Source organism: Chiloscyllium plagiosum, unplaced genomic scaffold (genome assembly GCF_037043375.1).
Source record: "Chiloscyllium plagiosum isolate Xiang-an unplaced genomic scaffold, Cpla_swu_hap1 HiC_scaffold_16, whole genome shotgun sequence".
NCBI lineage: Eukaryota > Metazoa > Chordata > Chondrichthyes > Orectolobiformes > Hemiscylliidae > Chiloscyllium > Chiloscyllium plagiosum.
In genome coordinates, this window is record NW_028270154.1 from 37608111 (window position 1) to 37631394 (window position 23284).

The 23284-nt window shown below is 39.4% G+C and overlaps 1 long non-coding RNA gene across 2 annotated transcripts in view; it reads left to right on the forward strand.

Moving 5' to 3' along the window:
* The window catches only part of LOC148147518 (uncharacterized), a 90121-nt gene that overhangs the window by 48274 nt on the left and 18563 nt on the right, over positions 1–23284 (forward strand). For both annotated transcript variants that reach the window (XR_015759725.1, XR_015759726.1), the window contains exon 2: positions 2866–3018. This is a non-coding gene — a long non-coding RNA (uncharacterized LOC148147518). The remainder of the gene's footprint in view (positions 1–2865; positions 3019–23284) is intronic.

Here is a 23284-nt window from a genome sequence, read left to right on the forward strand (position 1 = left end):
TATTAGGGAAGCTGAAGTCCCTATTGTCACTACCTTTTATATAATTTCACTTACAAATTTGCACCTCCATGCGTGTCCCGTAAGTGGCTGCTCTGTCGAATATACAGAGTAATGTCATTTTATTGATTCTTAACCCTTTGCAATTAGATTCAGTCGTCAGCCAGCTTCTCCAATACATTGGATTGAATTTAATGCACCCATGGCAGCAAGAAACATGTCATCTGGGCCAACTGAATTCCAAAAGAAGCTCAAGTCAGTCTCCTTGCAACATAAAAACTTCCCCTGTTTAAATAGGAGATAAAAAAAGGGATGATGCAGAACAGCCATTGCTGGGAGATTCAGTGGTGTTTAGGGATTAAATTGGGACTGAACTGCAATCTGATGTTTTATGATGGTCACCCACTAAACCCTACTGGGTTTGACAGCATCTTCCTTGGGAGGGTTCTTTCATAGTCATGAACTATGTGATGATTCGGAGATGCCGGTGTTGGACTGGGGTGTACAAAGTTAAAAATCACATAACACCAGGTTATAGTCCAACAGGTTTAATTGGAAGCACACTGGCTTTCGGAGCGACGTTCCTTAATCACCTGATGAAGGAGCGTCGCTCCGAAAGCTAGTGTGCTTCCAATTAAACCTGTTGGACTATAACCTGGTGTTGTGTGATTTTTAACTATGAACTATGTGGAAATTGAGGGACTGATGTCAGGAAGTGAGGGCCACTGTGCCACATCCTGCCCTTGCTTCTGATACTGTTGCCCTCCTCCCATATAATCCCCATCCTGTCCTCACTCACCTTTGGTCTTGTGTCCCACAATGATCCCAGATTGTGAGATCACCCACTCCTGTGGGTGCATTACCATCAGTTATCACCACTTTTGTTGGCACTGGCACTCTGACCAATGGCTAAGGCCCCCACATTGACTCAACAGAATCCTGGCCATCATTTCTCTCCGTCACTTCATTTGCTCCTTAATTATTACAGCCACGCTTTCCTTATCTTTCTTTCCACACACATCCTAAAAAGCTTGCATGCATTAATCACCCTGTGATGAAGAGTAGGATCAACGTACAAAATTCCAGAGCTTGGGGCCAGAATAACTGAACAAAAACTCTGAAAAATCCACAAATTACTTTGACAGAACAAAGGATCAGATGTCGAATAAAATGAAGAGTCAACACACTCAGCATTCATTCATAATGTAAACTGAAGGATCTGAGTGAACACCACATCTAAATGTGGGATTTACTGCTTTCTAGTGTTTCTACTTACTGCAATAAACCAATGAAAGAAATATTTCACGCTCCTTAGTTGACACAGTGCTAAAGGAATTTTACAATGCCATAGGGAGAAATCTACTGAAAGAGCCATTGTGATATTTATGATTGTGTATATTTATTTGAAGGACAAACCCTATATAATAAATTAGGGAAAAGCTTTTAAAACACTTTAAAATAATGAGACAGAAGTTATTTGAGTTGTGCAGACATGTAGAGGTTTTTATCAACTGGAAAAAATTTAGTCAACCACAGGCTTTCAGTTATAAAACTGACGTATTTCACATTGTAATTCTTAATTCTATTTGATTTCATCCTCTGCACAGAATTCTATTTTCAAAAACCTTCATAGTTCTGTCATGTTATCAATGTAGCATTGTAGGGGAATATTGAAATGAATGTGTAGTTGTGTTAATTTATAAGTTCAGAATATTAATTAAACAATCAAAATGAGAGTAAAATGTTTCTAACAGCATGTCATGAACTCTTGCAAATATTTATAGATTGATAACTTGTTGTAATATTCTCTTTTCTGAAGACAAAGCTGTTAGTACTGGCATGTGAGAATATATTCCTTTATGAATGTTTTGACCAAATGTTTATTTCTTCAAAGTATATTAATTTAATTTTCAATCTTGGTGCATTACTGGAATTCAGGTAGAAGATGTTTAGACCAGTGCATAGTTCCCTGAGCTTTCAGATATTGTAACTTTTTACATACCTGAGATGGGGACAAGGCAGAGTTTGTGGATCTTCTAACAAGCAGGGAAAGCAGGAAAAACTCAGCAGATTAGGTAACATCTGTGGAGAGAGAGGCACAGATAACGTTTCAAATTCAATATGATTTTTCTTCAGAATATGGATCTTTTATCAGTTCAGAAACAGGTACAAGTCAGCTGTCATCTCTGAAATCTGTTCATTTGGCCCTTGAGTTCCACGCAATTTCAGTGCACTTACGTGCAAAGTGGGACACACTTTTGCTGTGACTCGATGAGATGGAACCTCTTTTCCATTCCAAAGTCAATCTTGTTCATTCACCAAATACAAATTTGTCTTTCATATAATCTTCCGACTGTTTTCTGAGAAACTGCATTTAAGTAGTCCTGAATGTCCCTAAGTACATTCAAAGTGCACTAACAGTACATTAGAAAAGGAGATATAAATGCAACTCTTACTAGAGACTAGAAGTGAAGTGTTTTGAGTTTGGAGACTAGTGAAAATATTAGATGGAGTAATGATAGTTTGGAACATTTACTTTGATATTTTGCTATTTGATCTGCTTTTACGTTTAACTTAGCAACGTAAGAACTTCTTCATCTCCACCCACTTGAGATGGTTCAATACTAGCTATTGGTATTCCACTTGGAATCTTTTTCTGGAATATGTGAGATGGCTGATTTGATGGCAACTGTCACTTTCTGAAATGACTGAAAGGCAGTAAGATGTCACCATGGTATGGCCACTATGGTCAAGAAACAAGTATACAGGATTCTGGCTATTCTGCTTCCAGTAGTTAGAAGTTTAACTCATCTAGCCTGGTAGCAATGGGTTGAGGGAGCTTTTAACATGGTACATTCAATTTTACAGACTGTTCCCTTGTAAATCTTGCTGCTGACGATTTGGATTTCACTAATGAGACAACCTACCCCATTGTCATGCGTGGATTTGGGAGGACGACATGGAGCTGACTCTGAAGGGTCTGTTGTATGAAAGTCATCAGAATGATGAGTAGAAACCAACGTGAGTTAACAAATTATTATCTTTCAACAGAAACCCTGTTGGCCTTTTTTTAAATTGCAAAACATACTGATAACATTCAGGACACTGTGACAATATTGCATTTCAATGCTATTAAATAAAAATGTCAGCCCATTTAGAGGGAGAAATCAATGTTTGAACAAAGCAATAAAAATCAATAGTAATGATAACACACACCACAAGCAGCACTACATATGAATTCCATTATAACTAATTGCATTCATTCCACTAAACTGGTATTTGGAATTGCATCCACTGGATTCAGTATCCAGGCTACTGGTGGATGTGAGCTCCTTCCTGAGAAGCAGCCAGTGTTCCTCTAAATGGGCTCTCCCATCCTGACTTTTTAGCCAGCTGATGGGGAAATGGCACTTCATATAATTCAGCCCCATGAATGACAATGCACCCTGAAACCAGCCAGTATAGTAATTTCAAACGAAGAAGTTATTGAAGTGAGTACACTGAATGCACCACGTATTAGAATTGTGCGGCTAAGATAAGCAGGTGGAATAATGACACGTCAAAATGCATGAGGATTGAATTTTACTACAACTGTGAATAAACAGATATTATTCAGTTCATAATAGCATGAACTGCTCTAGGAGCTTATTATTGCAATATCAAGTATTCACTCCTGCAAAGTGTATTGGGACACTTTCTAAAGTCACTATGAAATGCAAGCTGTTCTTATTTAAAAGGGAGATGGAAACTCATTGAAAAATAAGAAGTCCAAGCATGGTCAATATGTTTAATCGCCTATTATTAATAAACCTTTGATTTGATTCTTAAAAGTGATTATTCCAATGCTCTGATGAATATTTTGATGACAGTTTAATAATACGAATAGAGGTCACATTATATAGTTTATCACCTGTTCATACTTGTGGCATTGCCCTTTGAGCCATCAGAGATTCACCCCCATGTCAGCTTGTTAGAGTTGGGGTACATTTTTAACTTGCCATCCTGATGTAAATGCAAAGCATTTTTTTTTCATTCCAGAGAGATTAACTCAATGGTGATCAAGTTCAGCAGTGCCACAGCAGACAACGAATCCATGACGCCGGTTTTACATTCAAATTTCAAGTTGGTGTTTCACAATAAAACTGAACTTTTAAAATTGGGTTTGGAGGTTTTCAACCAGTCGGGAGTTACCTTAAATTTTATATCCATCACCCTCAGCAGCAGACTGACAAGCGTAGTGGTGGGACAGTGGGGGGATGCGTAAAATTGAGTGACTTGGTGGGGTAGTGACATACCCATGGTCTACTTGACTCCACCAGAGTTTAAAAGTGGCATGTATGGGTGTTCTCGTTTAGCATTACTAGTTAACATGCAGAAGAATGCCTCTTGGATGAGTTTGCTAATTAATGATTAAAAATCAAAATCCAATTTTATTTCCCCTCTTCTGTTGATCTGTCTCAGGTTTGCTGACTCAGCATAGACCAACCATCAATGCTGGGATCTTTCTGTACTTTTTGGCTTAGTGAGTCACCACAAATATTTGGATATACTGAGTCATTGTAGAACATCACTGTTTCCACTTTGCAACACATCGTCAAAATGGGATGGTCAAAGCCATTAACTTAACATCTTTTTGTGTAAAAACAACTAATAAACCAGCACACTCATGGCTTCTTTTCATCTGTTGTTCAATCAGTTAATGTGTCCATGATCTGAAACTTCACAATAGTGTACTCAAGTGATATTTACAAATGTAGGAGATATTTGCTGTTGTGTCACAATATCCAAATTAATACTGTTGTTTCTTTCTAAGCCACGATATAGAGGAGGTGCCATTGTATTTCTCTTGAAAGAAGCTTAAAAATCTTCTATAAATATTTTTAAATCATATTAATTAAGTAATATTTCAATTATCTGTCTAAAGTGCATTTGATGTTTGTGCCAAAACACATGAATGATTGCCCACTTTTGAAATTCTTCCTGCATCACTGGCAGTATTACTTATTAAATGTATGTTTAAACCTAAACACTTTTGATGCACTGACACAGATAAATGCTGAGGGTAGTTTGCAGCATCATAGCCTGCTTATTGTCTAGTCAGCAATGCAATCTCTCGTTCGTTTGGCACACATAAGTAACTGTTAAACATTTTCCTGGAACGTCTGACTTTAGTACAAGATTACTGAATAGTTAATTCATTAGTTTAATTTTCTTTTGGCCATCGTTAGAAAGTGTTCATGTTTTGCTTTTGCTCTGTGTCTATGTGTATGGTATATGTCTGACACTGTCTGTAACATTATTATGGACTTAATATTGTCATAAAATTATGTATTTGGGGCTGCACAAAGGTTACTTCCAAGTAGGATTTGCTGTATATTGTCTAAGATTGCACCATAATTATTACAACTAACAATTTACCTGGAGTGTTTTTGACTTCAAGATCAAAGTTTGCAGAAGTTACTGTGCACCATCGACATTAATTTACAGCAGGTCAACTCTTTTCAACTGGTTAACCAACCATTATTGGTATTCTTAATCAGAAAATTTATATTATAGATCTTTTGTATGAACAGTCACTCCACAAAACATCTGTCATTAACTACAGCATTGCACACATATATTAAGGGCTTCATTATTATGGACAATATTAATACACAAAAACAGTAAAATAAAAATGTACATCTATGTAGCACTTTTGATAATACTCTGGTGTCTTGAAATGCTTTACAACCAATGAAATAATACCTGAAGTGTGGTCGCTGTCGTGATGTAGGAAGATTGTGCACATTGTTTTAAGAAGTGAAATGAAACTTACCATGTCTGTGTCAGTGTATGTATACCTAACAGTTCCCTTCTTACTATAATCAGTGCCAGATGTTGCATGGGGTTCAATAACTCCAAAGATCTGTGAAATCTGGGATGAATTATCATGAGAGGGAAATCACTTTCTAAGAGTATTCGAATGTATATATTATTTAAAGCCCAGCTTGTGTTTCCGTAAGACTGTTAACTGAAATTTCTAGTTTGTAGGTATTTTAAAGAACTAATATGAAGACAGTAGATAATGGGAAAGAGAAATACAATGTTCCTTCCCTGCCCCTTCCCCCCATTCCATCACATGTATATCATTCAGGATTAACATGGGTAACTGCTTCCATTGCGTGAATAGAAAGTTTTTAAAATTCTCTCGATGGGATGTTGATTTCACAGGCAAGGTCAGTATTGATGCTTAACAATAACTCTCTTTAAACTGAATGGTTTTATTAGGTCATTTCAAAAGGCAGTGGACCACGTTACTGTGAGTCTGGGGTCATATGTAGGCCAGACCATGTAAGGACAGAAAGTTTCCCTAAGGGACATTAAGCAACCAAATGATAATTTCATGATCACCATCACTGAGGCTGGGTTTAATATTCCAAACTTAATAATTACTTTAAAATTCTGTCAGCTGCTGTGGTAGGGATTTGAACCCATATCCTCAAAGCATTAAAATAAAACAAAAATAGAAATTGCTTGCTAAAGTCAGCGGGTGTGTTAGCATCTGTAAAGAGAAAACAGAGTTAATGTTTTGAGCCCAATGATCCTTCTTCAAAATGGGTTTGTCAGGATTTTGAATCTCCAACAATTTCATTTAGGTCCCCAGGCTTCTGGACTATCTGCTACCATCTCCCAATGCATTTTTCATTTTAAATCAAAAAATTAATTACAAATACAATATTAAGTCTGCTGGCTATTTTGAACATTCCATAAAACTGTACACAGCCAATTTACTCATCAATTTGCTGATCTTAGCTAAAGTTAGGGCAGTCAGCTTTTGGCAGCTTATTAACATGTAGTGAACTTTGTGCTTAGATTCTGATTGCAACTGCAAGCATATTAGAGAGGAAGTTGCTAAATGAGATTTTCTGTTTAACTGTTGAACACATTCATTAGCAATTTTTTTGTTTTCGTTATCCACCCATATAACAGGAAAATTGCAGCTGTGAGAACTGCACTTCACAAAATGAAGATTGAATTCTCCTGAGGTCATACTTCCATTCACCATTAAGTTCACCCCGAAATACCAAGTTTCAAATTAGCCTAAACTTAATCAAGCATTGATCTCATTCTGCTTCTGATTTAGAAGGATGGATATTTATTAATTTTACATCATGGGATTTCCCAAACAAATTTCACACTCCACTCATGCTTTATTTCAGCAATTATTAGTTGCCATCTATTACTTCAGCTTTTTATCAGCCAGATCTGCTGTTTTCAACCATGTTCTGCATACACAATGTCAAACATAAATATAAATTCCACAAGTGCACTTCATGTATATGTGGATTTTTACGTGCAATTATTAATACCACTGAATTATCCAGCAGAATAGTTCAAATTCATTTATACTGTACTGTGATGAATAGTGAGGAGTTAGTGAATATGTATTGCATTGGCTCAAAATGTGGCATGTAAGTGTCAGAAATGAGAAGACAATACAGTGCATTGAAAGTTAAAGTGAAAGAGAGGAGTACACAGACAAACTGAAAGGCCTGAAACAATAGATTGGGGACTGAAGAAAAATACCAGATGGCAACCAGTCATTATCAAGCTGTTGCTTCAATCTCTGCACTCATTCCCCATTCTGATAAGGGATGTTAGTTAAAATGCAGCCTTATGTTAACAAGGGTTTTGTTCAGCTATTCTACAACAAAGATGTTTGCATTGATAATATATTCCTCAGTAGACAGCACATTGATCTGCAGGTTATTTCTAAGCAAAGGCAACTAGAGGATGTAGAAGCATCTTCTGATGGTGTTTGCATAACTGCTTGAAGCAATCAACACTCTACAGGTCATGTACCTTCACTGCAGCAAGCTGTCCTTCACGTTATGGGTCTGAACACTTCAATCTGTGGCCTGAAGCATTTAGGTAATTGATTTGGGAAAGTTTGGGGAATTGTTTAGTATTGGCATAAAGAAGCTATCTTCAATGGTTGACATAAGTCAGTTTATGAGCAGTTCAACATCAATAACCCCTGAAGAAGGAAATAATTTTCAAGGTTCTATAACTTAGAAGTTGCTAAGGTAATGATACATCAGAGGGCGCGAGACACTTAAAATTATAAAAGTCCTCCCTGGCACCCTGTTGATAGCTGGCATTGTCTGCCAATTTATTCCACAATGACACTGATCAAATGAGATTAAGGACAGCTGTAAAGATGTGTCCTGAGTAGTGAAATAAGATTGTTAATATGGATGATAGAGTTAGTGTTGTACCTGATCTGGACAGCCATGTGCAAGATATGAATTGAGAGAGTGAGGCACTGTTTCTCTTTTTCCTGTATAGGGTAAAGCTTTATAATATCTGTCTGGAAGAAAGACATTAGAAAAAAAACATACTTGTATAGTGAGGCAATTTGAGTCAGAGTCATTTCTGCTTCATATGCATCTTTAAAATACTTGTCATAGAACTTCCTGGGACATTTTGAACCATCCCATAATCTAAGGTCAGGTCACAATTGTGTCCCTTTCTCAATCGAGAGAGAGAGAGAGACAACTTGTGGTGAGTTTGACCTGAGGGTCACCTCGCCTCAGGGAAGGTTGAAAAGATGGAATTTTCATGGTGACACCAGCTAGTTCAGGAATTGAACCCATAGCTGTTGGTATCATTCTGCGTTATAAAATCAAGCATTCAGCCAGCTGAGCTATCACAGATCAACTAATCTAGCTTCCAAATGACAGGTTGTCAAACTCTATCATACAGTAGTCACTTTCTGGATTTTATGCACTATTGCCCTGAGGATAAATTATACTGAAAATGTTAGAGAAGTAGCATCCACATGTATCAGCTCATTAGAACAGAAGTAAAGAGTTTTGAAGAGTTTGTAAGGCCAAGTTATTTTGACTTCGTCTTCTTTTTTAATGTCTCACAACTGAGATTTACACATCATTTTAACTACTTCCTATTGACTAACCAAAGGCTTTCTAACTCCTGACCCCCATTTCCCCTCCCTCCACAATTAGAGAAACCTAGGAGTAGGTTTCTTGGGCATAATGGACTGCCCTGTGATGTAACTCTATCATCTATTTTGACAATCTTATAATGGTCTGTCCTGTGATTACAGAGAAAAGAGCAGAACATTGGAGAAAGGGAAAAATCAAGCAATGGCTGCAGACTCAGGCCATCAGACATTAGTAAGCGCATACTCCTCAGTCCTATTACCTATTCCTCACTCCAAAAACAAATTACAGATGGACAGCATCAGTGACATCCTTTCTGAGGAGCTACAATATGGCATGAGGATCTTAAGCCATATTGAGTCAGCATAGGGTCTTCAATGTTTAGGTAACCACAGCCTCAGATTTATGGTTCCAGCTCCTGGAATTATTTCAGTATCTCTTCAGCACAAACCAGGGAATCTGTGCAATAAGCTAGGCTAGGTCTGCAGTAAGCAAGGGAATAGTACAGGCATGTATGTGGCAGATCGCTAATGCCTTTTATAGCAAAACTGCCTGCTTCCTAAGCTTTGACATGTTACTTTGCGCAAACATTTTACTGGCTGTCTGTGCCATGCAGCATAAACATCAAATAGTTTCTACTAAAATAATACAGACTTTGCTACACCACAAACGATTTGCTGTTCTGCCAGAATATGGTAGCCACCATTAATGAGACAGCAACAGTCTATCAGTAAAGAAATGCCACAATGTGGTATACAGAGTACAGAGCAGACATCTGGAAATCATTTAACAGAGGGGGAAGTCAGGACGGGCTGTGTGAGGGTGCAATTCTTACAATCCTCTGTGGATTGGTTCTGCCCAGTGGGATTTGCTGCTTTGAAAGAAAGCCTTAAAAGGATAAAATACCGGATGTGCATGCTCAGGAATAAAATGGTTTCTTAAGGTCAACTTGGCTAAGAGAGGAAGAGGAGAAGCATAAAGACTCTTTACCATATTAACTGGCAGTTGAAAGTATTCTACTCTAGCAATCAAAATATATAATTTTAAATAACAAATGAGAATGCATTTCACTTATAGTTTAAAACTAATTAATGTGAACCTTAAAGTGACTTCATTATCTGTAAGATTCCAAAAAGCCAACTTATGTTTTAATTTAATTACATTTTATAAACTGCCTGCTGAGAAATTCCAGACTTCTTGCAATTGACTTACAGTTTGTTAACCTGCACTTTGCAAAAAAAATCTCAATAAACAATACTGCATTCATTATCAAAATTACACGCTTAGTCTTTCTAATCAGTGGAAATTTGAGCCAAGTAATTTATAACACTTTGCTGTCAAAGAATTGATCCTTTAAAAATTACCAGATTTAACACAAATAGTTGCTAATGTTATTCTATATTTATCACCATGAACAGGTTCAAAATATATTAGTGTTTCAGATTGAGACAACCGATCCTCCTCTGTTAGACTGTTGTCTCTGAAACTGGTGGGAATATGAAGGAAATGAGTGGATAATTTAAAATATTAGCTCTACTTCAGAAAGATAGGGAGTGAGCAACCCTTTGAGAATTACAGGTGTAAAAATCTAACTGTTAAACATCATTTAGGAGCAAATTGTACCGATGTAAGAATTTGAATTATACTTCCATTGTTGGATTTTTGGCAGACAATCCAACAATTTGCAAATGGACAACTGGCACATGAGTCAGAGAATGTCCCCTTTTACCGATGCTTGAAGGTAGCTAAGTTTAATAAAGTGAAGTAACTGCACAGAGGCTGGTATGCCGTCACCAAGTCACCCTTTATTCACGTGCATACAGTTCATGGGCTCTGACCAACCAGTTCAAAGCCAGTGTCTAGACTGAGGAGACCTTCTGAATCCCCTGTTCATATCTGTCAGCCAGGGCTCCCTGATCGGCCCAGGTTAACAAACCCAATCAATGATCTCATAGTCAACATGATCCATCTGGCCCTGGTTACAATCATGTTCCTCCCCAACTAAGTCCAGGTATGTAGGACTGTTCTTCTCTTGTGGCTTCTCTTGGGATGGCTCTTCGGACTCGGACTCAGATATGGGCAGCGTGTACCGGACCATAGCACACCTCTTACACTGGAGCAACTCGGGATAGTTTCTTCTTCTTCTTCCAGTGGTAGCAGTGTTGAAGCTGTATCCACCTCGGACTCTGAGGTTTCCTCAATGCTAGACAGAGGAGGAGAACCCCAGATTCCTGACAGGCCTTTCTGGCTGTTCTGAGAGGCCTGATATGTCTTGCTCCTGCCCAGTTTGCATGGTAACAGCTTTCAGCTGATCCACATGTTTGTTCAGCACTGCCTCGTCTCCCCAAACCTTGTATGTCACAGGACCTTCCCTCACATCGAACTCACCTCATACCCATGCCAGGCCATTTCAGTGGTTCCAGCACCAAACTTCACTCCCTGAAGAAAACTGTCTCTTTTGCTCAGAGGAGGCATGTGGCTGGCCGGCCGGCATTCCTGCTGCCATTTCACCACCCCCATCCTGAGTTCTGGAAATATCAAGTTTAACCTGGTGCAAAGCCTTCTCCCCAACACTGCTGGAGTTATCCCTATAGTTGTGTGAGGGGGAGAGGGGGTGGGACATGTCCTATAATCAAACAGGAACCAGGATACTTTGGTATCAAGTGAAGCTGTAGGCTATTTCTTTAAGTCTGCCTTCAATGTCTGGACTGCTTTAGATTAGATTACTTACAGTGTGGAAACAGGCCCTTCGGCCCAACAAGTCCACACCGCCCCACCGAAGCACAACCCACCCATACCCCTACATTTACCCCTTACCTAACACTACGGGCAATTTAGCATGGCCAATTCACCTGACCTGCACATTTTTGGACTGTGGGAGGAAACCGGAGCACCCGGAGGAAACCCACGCAGACACGGGGAGAACGTGCAAACTCCACACAGTCAGTCGCCTGAGGCGGGAACTGAACCCGGGTCTCTGGCGCTGTGAGGCAGCAGTGCTAACCACTGTGCCACCGTGCCGCTGTGCTCTTTCTGCCGGACCATTGGACGATGGATGCTATGGAGCTGTCTGAACATGCCGAATGTCATTCGACTTAAGGAAGTATTTCAGTTCCCTGCTGGTAAATGACATCCCATTGTCTGTGACCAATACTTCTGGGAGTCCACTCATTGCAAACAATGCTCGTAACTTTTCAGTTGACATCCTGGAGTTTGCCGAATGAACCCTATGCATGCCCAACAAATTTGAATGGACATCCAGAATAACCAGGAACATTGAGCCCATGAAAGGTCTGGCATAGTTCGATGTGTAGCCATTCCCACAAATACAAGGGGACTGCCAGCAGTAACTGTTGCCACTGAGGGCACTGCCCCACCAATGCAACAATGTCAGCATCCAGTCCTGGCCACCAGATATAACATCACGCTAACATCTTCATTTTGGAAACCCATGGATGACTCTGGTGGTGTTCAGTGAGTATCTGGCAGCGACCTTTACTCGGGACAATCATTCTTGCTCCCAATGGTAATATATTGTCCTCCAGGGTGATCTGGTCTCGCTGAGTCCAGAAAGGTTTTAATCCTGATTGTAATGGCCTTTCTATTTCCCCCATTACTACCAGCTGTTTTAGTTTTGCCAAGACCCCTGATTGGCCCAGGTTAACGCAATGATATTCAAGGATTTTGTAGTCACTGAGATCCACCTGGCTCTGGTTCCACTGACTACCTCAAGCTTGTTATTGTCGTCTCTCATTGGACAATAGATCTTACTACATGGTTACAATGGTGACCAGACAGACTAATTGGAGATAAGAGGCATGAAGTGCCTGAAGTGGAACCCATTATCAATACAGTACACTGAGAATTCTAACCACAGAAATGGCAGTATGACCCAAGAGAAGCCCAGCAACTACTGTGAGGGTCACTTGTGACAAACACTGAACCATAGAGAGGGAAAGGTTGCACAAAACTGACAGTAGTGTTGGAAGAACTATGACAGGTAATGCGGCAAGCTACAAGAAAATCATTCCCATATGTAATAACTTCCTGTCAGTGGAAATCTTTACTGGAAGGGAAAACGCCACAAAAAAGAGGAACCCCTTTAATCCAAAAAGAAAATGTGAGAATTGAAATTGTAATATAAGCTTTCTAACCTTTTGCCATTTAACAAATAATTTACACACCTGTTCTTCCTACTAATCTTGCAAACCTCATATTTTTCCACATTATATTCCATCTGCGATATTTTTTCCACTCAAAAATATGTCCAAAACCTCTTGAAGCCCCTTTGCACACAGCACACATTCTCTATTTTGTGTTGCTCTTGTTTAAGATCCAGAAAACTATCATAGAGGAAGAAATTTTTGGTAATGACAGAAATCACCTACAAGATGATAAATAGGATGTACATTTATGTTTTAATGAAATTCCAGGGAAGTTCTTTTCTAAGGACAAGCAGCTCACGCTGATTTAATTCTAGATCTGACACCATTACCTATACAATGTGGTCTTCTTATTCCAGAAGAGGTAAGGAAATCCTAATCCATCATCTCTATTCTGCTCTTTATCCTTCTTTTCATTTACCAGATTTACCCATGCCTTAGAGTGTGCCACAGGGAGGGAGAATCTCAGTCTGTTATCTCCCTCTTCGAGGATTGGTTGCAATTCAGAAAACTAGAGGGTTGTCTCTTCAATTAGTTTTTCCTTGATTGGTTTTCACTGTTGGAGAGACTAGAAGCCAGCTAGAGAGAGATGTTGTAATCAAATTACTTGCAATCCTGTTATTGCCTTTCAAAACGATGATAATTGACTACAAAAAAAAAAACAGAAATTGCTGGATAAACTCTATGAGTTTGGTAGCATTTGTGGAAAGAAATCAGAGGGTGGCATGGTGGTACAGTGGTTAGTGTGGCACGGTGGCAAAGTGGTTAGCACTGCTGCCTCACAGCGCCAGAGACCTGGGTTTAATTCCCGCGTCAGGCATCTGTCTGTGTGGAGTTTGCACATTCTCCTTGTGTCTGCATGGACTTCCTCTGGATGCTCCAGTTTCCTCCTGCAGTCCAAAGATGTGCAGGTTAGGTGAATTGGCCATGCTAAATTGCCCGTAGAGTTAGGTGAAGGGGCAAACGTAGGGGAATGGGTCTGGGTGGGTTGCTCTTCGGAGAGTTGGTGTGGACTTGTTGGGCCGAAGGACCTGTTTCCATACTGTAAGTAATCTAATCAGTTAACATTTCAAGTCCAGGGACACTTCTTCAGAACTCAGTGGACCACATTTGTCCTTCTTTCTTAGTAGGGATGTGTGTGTCCCTACACTAAAAGGCTGCTATTGTTCAAGAAGATCACCTTTTTGTGGGCAATAAGGATGGACAATAAATGCTTGTCCAGTCATTGATGCCCCAACCATAAATAAATAAAACAAAATGCTGCCCTTGCCATTAATTCCTGACAGTTTTTTAATAAAATTATAACGTTGCTTTTTATGTATATGCTCAGTTGCTATACACATCTTTAGCTGTACCAAAATCAGAATCTTGCCAAGGATGACCTAAAACAATAACATGTAATTCAAAGTCGAACAATAATAAGTGAGAAGGATATAGGGAATGATGCCAGCTTTCTCATACATTAGAGTAAAGCTTATAAGAACAAAATGGCTTTGATAATATTAGACATTTTCTGGACAGAGTAGATATATCATGGAGTAATTTGCACAAATTAATCAAAGCTAGGTTAATTGCATTGGCAGAAAAGTTCAAGTCAGAGTTACAAGCACGGGCTCAAAAAGCAGATGTAATTGGAGATGATAGCCCCAGTATTGGAAATTGGAAGGAAAAGGCAATACTGATAGTAATCCAGTTGAATTAGGTAGAATTCAATTTCTGATAAAGCAGCTTCTAATACAAAAGGAAAAAGAAATGCAAAAAATGAACAGGAAAGAAAATTAGAATCTGCTCTGCCATTCAATGACATTCTGTCTGATCTAATAATCTTCAACTCCACTTTTCTTCCTCTTCCATAAGATTCCCTTGATTCCCTTACCAATTAAATGGGTATCCATCTTAGCCTTGAACTTACTTAATGACTCAACCTTGTCAGCCTTTTGAGGTGAAGAATTCCATTGGTTTACTGCCCTCTGGGAGAAGAAATCTCTCCCCATCTCTCTTTTAAATGGGTGACCCCTTATTCTGGGATTATGCCCTCTACACGTAGACTCTCCCACAATTGAAAATAACCAATCTGCCTCTAATCTGTGAAGTTCGCTAAGAATCTTGAATGATTCAATAACGTCATCTCTCATTCTTCTAAATTCCAATAAATACAGGACAGACCTAATCAACCACTCCTCATAAGACAGTCACTTCATACTCAGGTTCAGCCTCACGATTCTTCTCTGGATTGCCTCCAATGTTGGGATAACTGTCCTTAGACAAGGTGCCTGAAACTTTCATGGTATTCTAGCTGTGTTCTAATGAGAGCTTTGTATAGTTTCAGCAGGGCTCCCTACTTTTATGTTCTGTTCCTTTTGAAATGAAGATCAACTTTCAATTTGCCTTCCCTCTCAATTGTCTCCAAGTCTTCCCAGGATGCCTCTATTGGTTCTGAAATTTCTTCCTGTAAACATCACAGACCAATTCATAAGCATGAAGAATAACCTTTTTTGTCATCTCAAAATCTGTTGGAACTTGCTTAGAAAGCATGGCATACACATCACCAGCTTTGTCAAACACCCTGCTTTTTATCATCAGTGTAAATTTTCTTTATCCACCTCATCAGTTTAGCTACCTTGTTAAAAGGTACATCTCTTTCAGTAAACTTCAGAAGGGCTTGCACAAACTCAAATAACTTCCTGCTGAGTCTTGGGTTAGAATCAGAAGTTTGTTGTAAGTTTCATCAGAGTCTGAGCCATCTTGTTTTCAGTTCCAATATTTTAAGCAAATATTTTCTTTCTTGTTCCCTTGCTCTTTCCTGCCTCTCTTCCCTTCACCGTTATTCTTTCCATTGCAATTCTAGTTCCTATTTCTTAAATGCTCTTTTTTCTTTTCTCTCGCTGAAGCGTTCCTATCTTTGAGTTCAGTTTTTCTCACTTTAATTTTCTTTCCTGTTCATTTTTTTGGATTTCTTTTTCCTTTTGTATTAGAAACTGCTTTATCGGAAATTGAATTCTACCTAATTCAACTGGATTACTATCTGTATTGCCTTTTCCTTCCAACTATATGGCAATTCACATATATTAGGCATAGGGTAGATAAATCCATCAACCAGACTTTTAAAAATAAAACAAAATTATTAATTTACTATAGAAACAAGACTTAGTTGACAAAATGAAAAGTTGATTAACATAGAGTTTGAAATATGAAAGTATAAATATTTATCCCACCAAATAACCCAATGTAAATTCACACCACTCACTCATTAATGAAAAAAAGGAAGTAACGTTTTGAGCAGAGATTAACTTTGGAAATAAAAAATAAATCTTGCTTGTTCTTAAAAAATGGTTAGATATGAAATGTTGCAGATTTTAGTCTGGCTTCCTGGTACATGTAGATTGGTCATTAGGCAAAAATAATTGTTACTATGATCCTTTCAAATGAAATTAATTCAGGAGATGTCAAGAGGACATCTTCAAAAAGTTTCTCAGAGAGAATAGCTGTTTTAGTTTTCCAACTCTCCCATGGGATTCTCAGAAAGGGTTTCTTTGGAAGGTGATAAACGTGCAGCTGGGTTGGTTGGCAGTGGTAGGGGTGGGGGGAGGGGGGGCAGGTATAATTTTTTTTTCCAGGCTGCATCCTAACTGAAATCCAAAACAGTATCAAAAAGCCAAAGTCCTGACAGCCATGAACACAGACATCTGAGTTCCAGTAAGTCTAAGCAATTCCCTGATGATATGTGACTTCCAGTAAAAAGGTTTAATCAGTTACCTTACCTAAATTCTAAGAAACATCTTTTACAAAAAAGTGCACTACAGTGTCCTTTCAATGTTATTTTAAAACTTTGAATGAAACAACTTTCACAATCCTCCAGACATGGCAGTCTTTAGAGTAAATATGAACAACAAAAGCTCCATCATAACAATGGTGCAAAACGTGATACAGGCAGCAGTATTTTGCATGAATTCAGTTTTAGGGAGATTTGGAGGAAGAGGGAGGCGCAAAGAATACGAGGCTGGCATCTGCCACCAACCTACTATAGCTTCCTTTCAGAACTCTAATTCCAGAAAACCATCTTATATTTGCTTAACGTTGTGAGTTGAGGAAATTTGGGATGACAACTTATCAGGGATATACAACAATGCAGAGTTGAGGTTAAAATCAGATCAGCCATGATCTTATTGAATGGTGCAGCAGGCGCAAAGGGCCAAGTGGCCTGCTCTTCATCAGAGTTGAGAGTGTGGTGCTGGAAAAGCACAGCAGGTCAGGTGGCATCCGAGGAGCAGGAGAATCGACCTTTCGGGCAACAGCCCTTCATCACCAAGGTCTCCCCCCTTGGCTCACAAGCCTCATTCCTCATGAACTGTCAACTCCCCTGCTCCTCGGATGCTGCCTGACCTGCTGTGCTTTTCCAGCACCACACTCTCGACTCTGATCTCCAGCATCTGCAGTCCTCACTTTTGCCTTGCTCTTGATCCTTGTTCATATGTTTATATGAATCTGACTAAGTCTTAGATTCATCAATTTTCACAGAGGCATCACAACTTAAAGAACATAGGTGAAGTATGGACTTGTTTTCAAGAAATATGATTTACGATAGTTTTATTTAAATTCTGCTGGTGCCTGTCACCAGCATACAGCAGTCAAAAAGAGGAATAATGTGGATAAAGCCAAAGGATTCTATTTGACTAGAAAACACCATAGTGTTATATTAGATAAGAGGAATAAGAAGGACAAAGAAAGAATATGAAGCATGTATATAAAAGCAAAAATTATGGTGAATAAATTGGTGCACAACAAATACAAAATACATATGTGAATGTAATACAGTGACAATTGCAAAACCATGCCTTAAATTAGTGACAACCCAGCACTTTATATACAAGCATATGAAGTGTTTAGGAATGATATTGAAAGGGAAGAAAAAGAGGTGTGGTGGCAGTAATGATTAGCAAAGACATGGTAGCCTTGGCAAAAGAGGCTATCCCTGAATGGGTCTGAAAAGTTCCCTGTTACCTCAGATTATCCTGTCAGGGTAAGAGATCTCTAATGAACAATAGGTGACGCTAGCTATTTCACACTGCTGCAGCTCTGCAGTAGCAACATAACAGGCATTCACCACTAACAGGATGCTACCAAGAAGCCAAATTGATCTCCTGCCTGTCACACAAATGAGTAATGTGTTAAATGAATTTCAATGCTAGTCTGATGCTAGATATGTATGAATTATGTGAGAGTGATGGTGTAGGAGTATTGTTGCAGAACTACTAATCTGGAGACCCAGATAATGTTCTGGGGACTTAGATTTGAATCCCACCATTGCAGATTATGAAACATAATTCAATAATAAATATGAAATTCAAATATGATTGTTAAACCTATATGAATGCTCAGATTAAAAAAATCTAGTTCTCAAATGTACATTAGGAAAGGGCATGTTTTTATTCATCAGACCTATGTGAGACCTCAGACCCACAACAATATGGTTGACTCTTTACTGCCCTCTGAAAGAACATTGCAAACTACTCAGTTCTATTAAAACCATAGAAGAGTCTCAAAGGAATAAAAGCAGATGGACCACCTAGCTCCAGAAAGGACAATATCAAATTTGGGCCTGTCAAATCTGAAAGGTCCTCCTTACAAACTTTTGGGGGGCTAGTGAAAAAAAAAATTGAGAGAGATTTCTAACAGTTCAGCAACAGCCTGGCATAGCCATCCTCAGCATCATACCTTGCAGACAATGTCCAAGACAGCTATCATGAATAGCCCTCCTGATGAAAGGCTTATGCCTGAAACATCGATTCTCTTGCTCCTCAGATGCTGCCTGATCTGCTGTGCTTTTCCAGCACCACACTCTTCAACCTTGAGTAGGTCATATTCCACTAGCAGGACTGATCCAGCAGTGGTTGTGGCACGGTGGTAGCCAGTCAGGAGGGGGAATACGCTGGGAGTCTTCCACATTAATTCCAGACCCCATTAAGCCTTGTGGCATCAGGTCAAACATTAGGGCAAGGAAATCTTCAGCTGATGAATCAGTACTCTACACCATATTCAACACAACTTGGAAGATGTGTTGGGGGTTGGTAAAGGTATAGAATATGCACTGGGTGGGGGACTTCAATGCCCATCACCAACAGTGGCTCGGTAGTATCATGGCAGGTGGTTGAGTCCTAAACATAGCTGTTGATCTGCAGCAAAAATGGCAGAGGGCTGGCGATGTATACAGGGAGGTGACAGAGAGGGGAACAAGGGTAAGACCCAAAGTCAAAATTGGAAATAAGAAAAGGGGTGGGTAGAGAAATTAAGCCATTGTGCAAAATAATGTGAACAGGCTAAAAATGTTAACTGCAAGAAAGAAAAAATATTCAAATCTGCCTTGCCAATTGGTTTGATGCATCTGTCATGACAGGATTGATAAGAGCAACCACCACACAGTCCTTGTGGAGACAAAATTCAGTCTTCACACTGAGGATTTTCCTTATTTATTCCATGCCACTATCACCATGCTAAATGCTAAATTCAAGGGTTCCTGTTCACAGGTTTTCTGAGATGATTGTTGTGCTGATCAGAACGCTGGATTCTCTGTCTATCAGATGAATATGTGGCTGAAGAGATGGTGCATGGTTTCAGATTTCTGAGGCATTGGAACTGGTTCCAATGCCTCAGAAGTGGGGTGTGGGCTGATGGGGGTTATGGACCTGATGAGGGAGTCGCAGAGAGAATGGTCTCTCTGGAACGCTCATAGGGGTGGGAAGGGAAATATGTCTTTGGTGGTGGAGTCCGTTTGGAGGTGTGGAAGTGGTGGAAGATGATGCAATGTATGCAGAGATTGGTGGGCTGGACGGTGAGTGATTTCAAGAAGGAGACAGATATAGTTCTTAGAGTTAAAAGGATCAAAGGGAATGGGACAAAAGCAAGGATAGAGGATTGAGTTGGATGATCAACCATGGTCATTCTGAATGTTAGAGTTCACTCAATAAGCTGAATTATCGATTTCTTTTTGCTGAATTTCTATGTTTCTATGTTTCTTTCTCTGGATGCTTTCACTGACTTATTGTTTAAAAGTCACATTTTACAGCAACTACTCCAGGGAAATTAAACTGATTTTAGATTATTAGATTAGATTACTTTAGGTTTCTTCAGGTTTAAAGTGTTTTTTACTGTAGTGTACAGAGAGACCTCCTGAACTTTGAGATCTGATGGCTTCTGCTTATCTTGTTCATTGTTGCCAGGCAGTAGACTTTTGTCATTGTCATCTGGTCACTAGTCCATAGACCAATCAGCTATTTGTTGCCAGCTGAATCTCCACTGCACACCTTTAGCTTCAGCTTGGCTACACTTTCTGTTACTACTGCTTGAATCAGCAATTGTGTAAACAGCACTTACAATGAGTGTCAAGTTACCTACTTTAAAAATAATCATTAGTAATCTATCTACAATCCTTAGTTTGAATATGATCATTTCCTCATTTCAGTCCACAATCAGAAACACAGAAAAACGAAAAGGCAGGTATTTATTAGTGGATGCAGTGGCTCACCATCAGCAGCAGAATTATGTTCAATCGCAATTTTAAACCTTGTGGTCTGGCATAACCCTGACTTTCCCATTACCAACAAGCTGAGGGATCAATTCTCGTTCAATGGAGAATGCAGGAGGGAGTAGCACAAGGTATACCTAAAATAAGATGTCAACTTGATGAAACTACAACACAGGACCACTTGTGTGCTAAACAGCATAAGCAGCAAATGACAGAGCTAAGTGACATCACACTGTGTGGATCGGAGCTAAATTCGGCAGTCTTGCCACATCCAGTTATGAATGGCAGTGGGCAAGTCAATAATACACTCAAGGAGGAGATTCCACAAATACCCCATCCTCAATGATGGAAGAGCCCAGTATTCCAATGGAAAAGAAAGCTGAAGTGTTTGCAATAATCTGTAGCCAGAAGTATTGAGTGGATGATCCGTCTTGACCTTCTCCAATGGTTCCCATCATCACAGAGGCCAGTCTTCAGCCAATGTGATTCACTCCATGTTTTATCGAGAAACAGCTGAGGGGACTGGATTACTGGATTTGTGGGTTCTGGCAACATTCCGGTAATAATATTGAAGACTTGTGCATGAGAATTTCATCTGCACTGAGCCAAGCTGTTCCAGTACATCTACAATGTGGAAAATTACCCTGGTACACCATGTATACAGAAAAGCAGGACAAATCCAACCCGACCAGTTGATATCTCATCAGTTGACTCTCGATCATCTGTACAGTGATGAAAGTTATCATTAACATTGCTAAAACCTTACACTTGCTGAGCAATAACCTGCACACTCACACTGTGTTTGGTTCTGCCTGAGCCACTCTACTGTTAACCTCATTATAGAGTTAGTCTACACATGGGCAAAAAAGCTAAACTCCACAGGTGAGTTGCCATGATATCAAGGCCGCATTTGACTAAGGGTGGCAAAATACAGTGCCAGAAAATGACCATCTCCAAAAAGAGAATCTAATAATTCCTATTGACTTTCAATGGCATGACCATCACTGAATCCCCCAATATTAACATCCTAGGAGTTGCCATTGACCAGAAGCTCAACTAGATTGGCCACATAAATACTATGGCTACAAAAGGAAGTCAGAGGCAAGCAATCCTTCAATTAATAACTCACCTCTTGACTCCCCAAAGCCTGTCTACCTACAAAGCACAGGTCAGGAATATGATAAAATACTTGTTCTTTAACAGTTCAACTCTAAAAGCCTTCAGGAATGCCATCATGGACAAAGCAACCTGCTTTGATTGGCGCCACATTCAAAATATTCAGTTCCACTACCACTGACACACAGTAGCAGCAGGGTGAACCATCTACAAGATGCCCATAAAAATTTAGCAAGGCTCCTTATTCATTACTTTCCAAATCTATGTCCACTACCATCTAGAAAAACCAGGACAGTGCTTACATGAACACATCATCACCTGTAAATTCCTTTTCAAACCACACATCAGCCTGATGTGTAAAAAATCACCATTCCTTTAGTGTTGAGGAGTCAAAATCCTGAAACTCCCCCATTGCATTGTGAATGTATCTACATCAAATGAACTGCAGCAATTCTAAATTCACACAGTCATACAGAATGGAAGCAAACCCTTTGGCCCAACTTGTCCGTACTGATCAGGTTTTCTAAACTAAACTATTCCCATTTGCCTGCATTTGGCTCAAATCCCTCTAAAACCTTCCAACATGTACCTGTCCAAATGCCTTTTATATGGTGTCATTGTACTCATCTCCACCACTTCTTCTGGCAGCTCATTCCATATGTGCAACACCTTCTGTGTGAAAAAGTTGCCCTTCATGCTTTTTTAAACCTTTCCCATCTCACCCTAAACCTATGCTCTCTAGTTTTGGGCTCCCCTACCCTTGGGAAAAGACCTTGGCAATTCACCTTATCAATGCTCCCCATGATTTTATAAACCTCTATAAGGTCACCCCTCAGCCTCTTATGTTCCAGGGAAAAAGTCCCAGCCTATCCAGCCTCTCCTTCATAACTCAAACATTCCAGTCTCGGTAACACCCTTGTAAGTCTTTTTTGCACTCTTTCCAGTTTAATAACACCCTTCCTATAGCAGGGAAACCAGAAATGTACGCAGTACTCCAAATGTGACCTTACCAATGTCTTGTACAGCCACAACATGACCTCCCAACTCCTGTACTCAATACTCTGACCAATGAAGGCAAGCATACCATATACCTTCTTCACCACTCTGTCTACCTGTGATGCCATTTTCAAGGAACTATGTACCCCCACCCCTAGCTCTCTCTGTTTGACAACAATCTCCAGGGCCCTACTGTCTATGGCCTGTCCTGATTTGTCTGACCTAAATGAAACACCTCACTAAAGAAAATAGGTCACCACCCCCTTCTCAAGGGCAATTAGGGTGTGCAATAAGTGTTGGTTTAGCCAACAAAGTACACAAACATTAACAAATAAAATCCTTTCCTATGTTTTATAACAGAATTTATAACCTTTTATAACAGAATTCTGTAATGCACAGAGAACTTGTAGATGCAGGACCTTCACAACAGCTGCTAGAGTATGATTCATGTATTACTTAACTTTATGCAGTATGCTGGTAAAATAGACTCTCCTCTCCCACCTTCTGCTTTTGATATTAAAGCTAAAATTGCTAATTCCATGCATGCA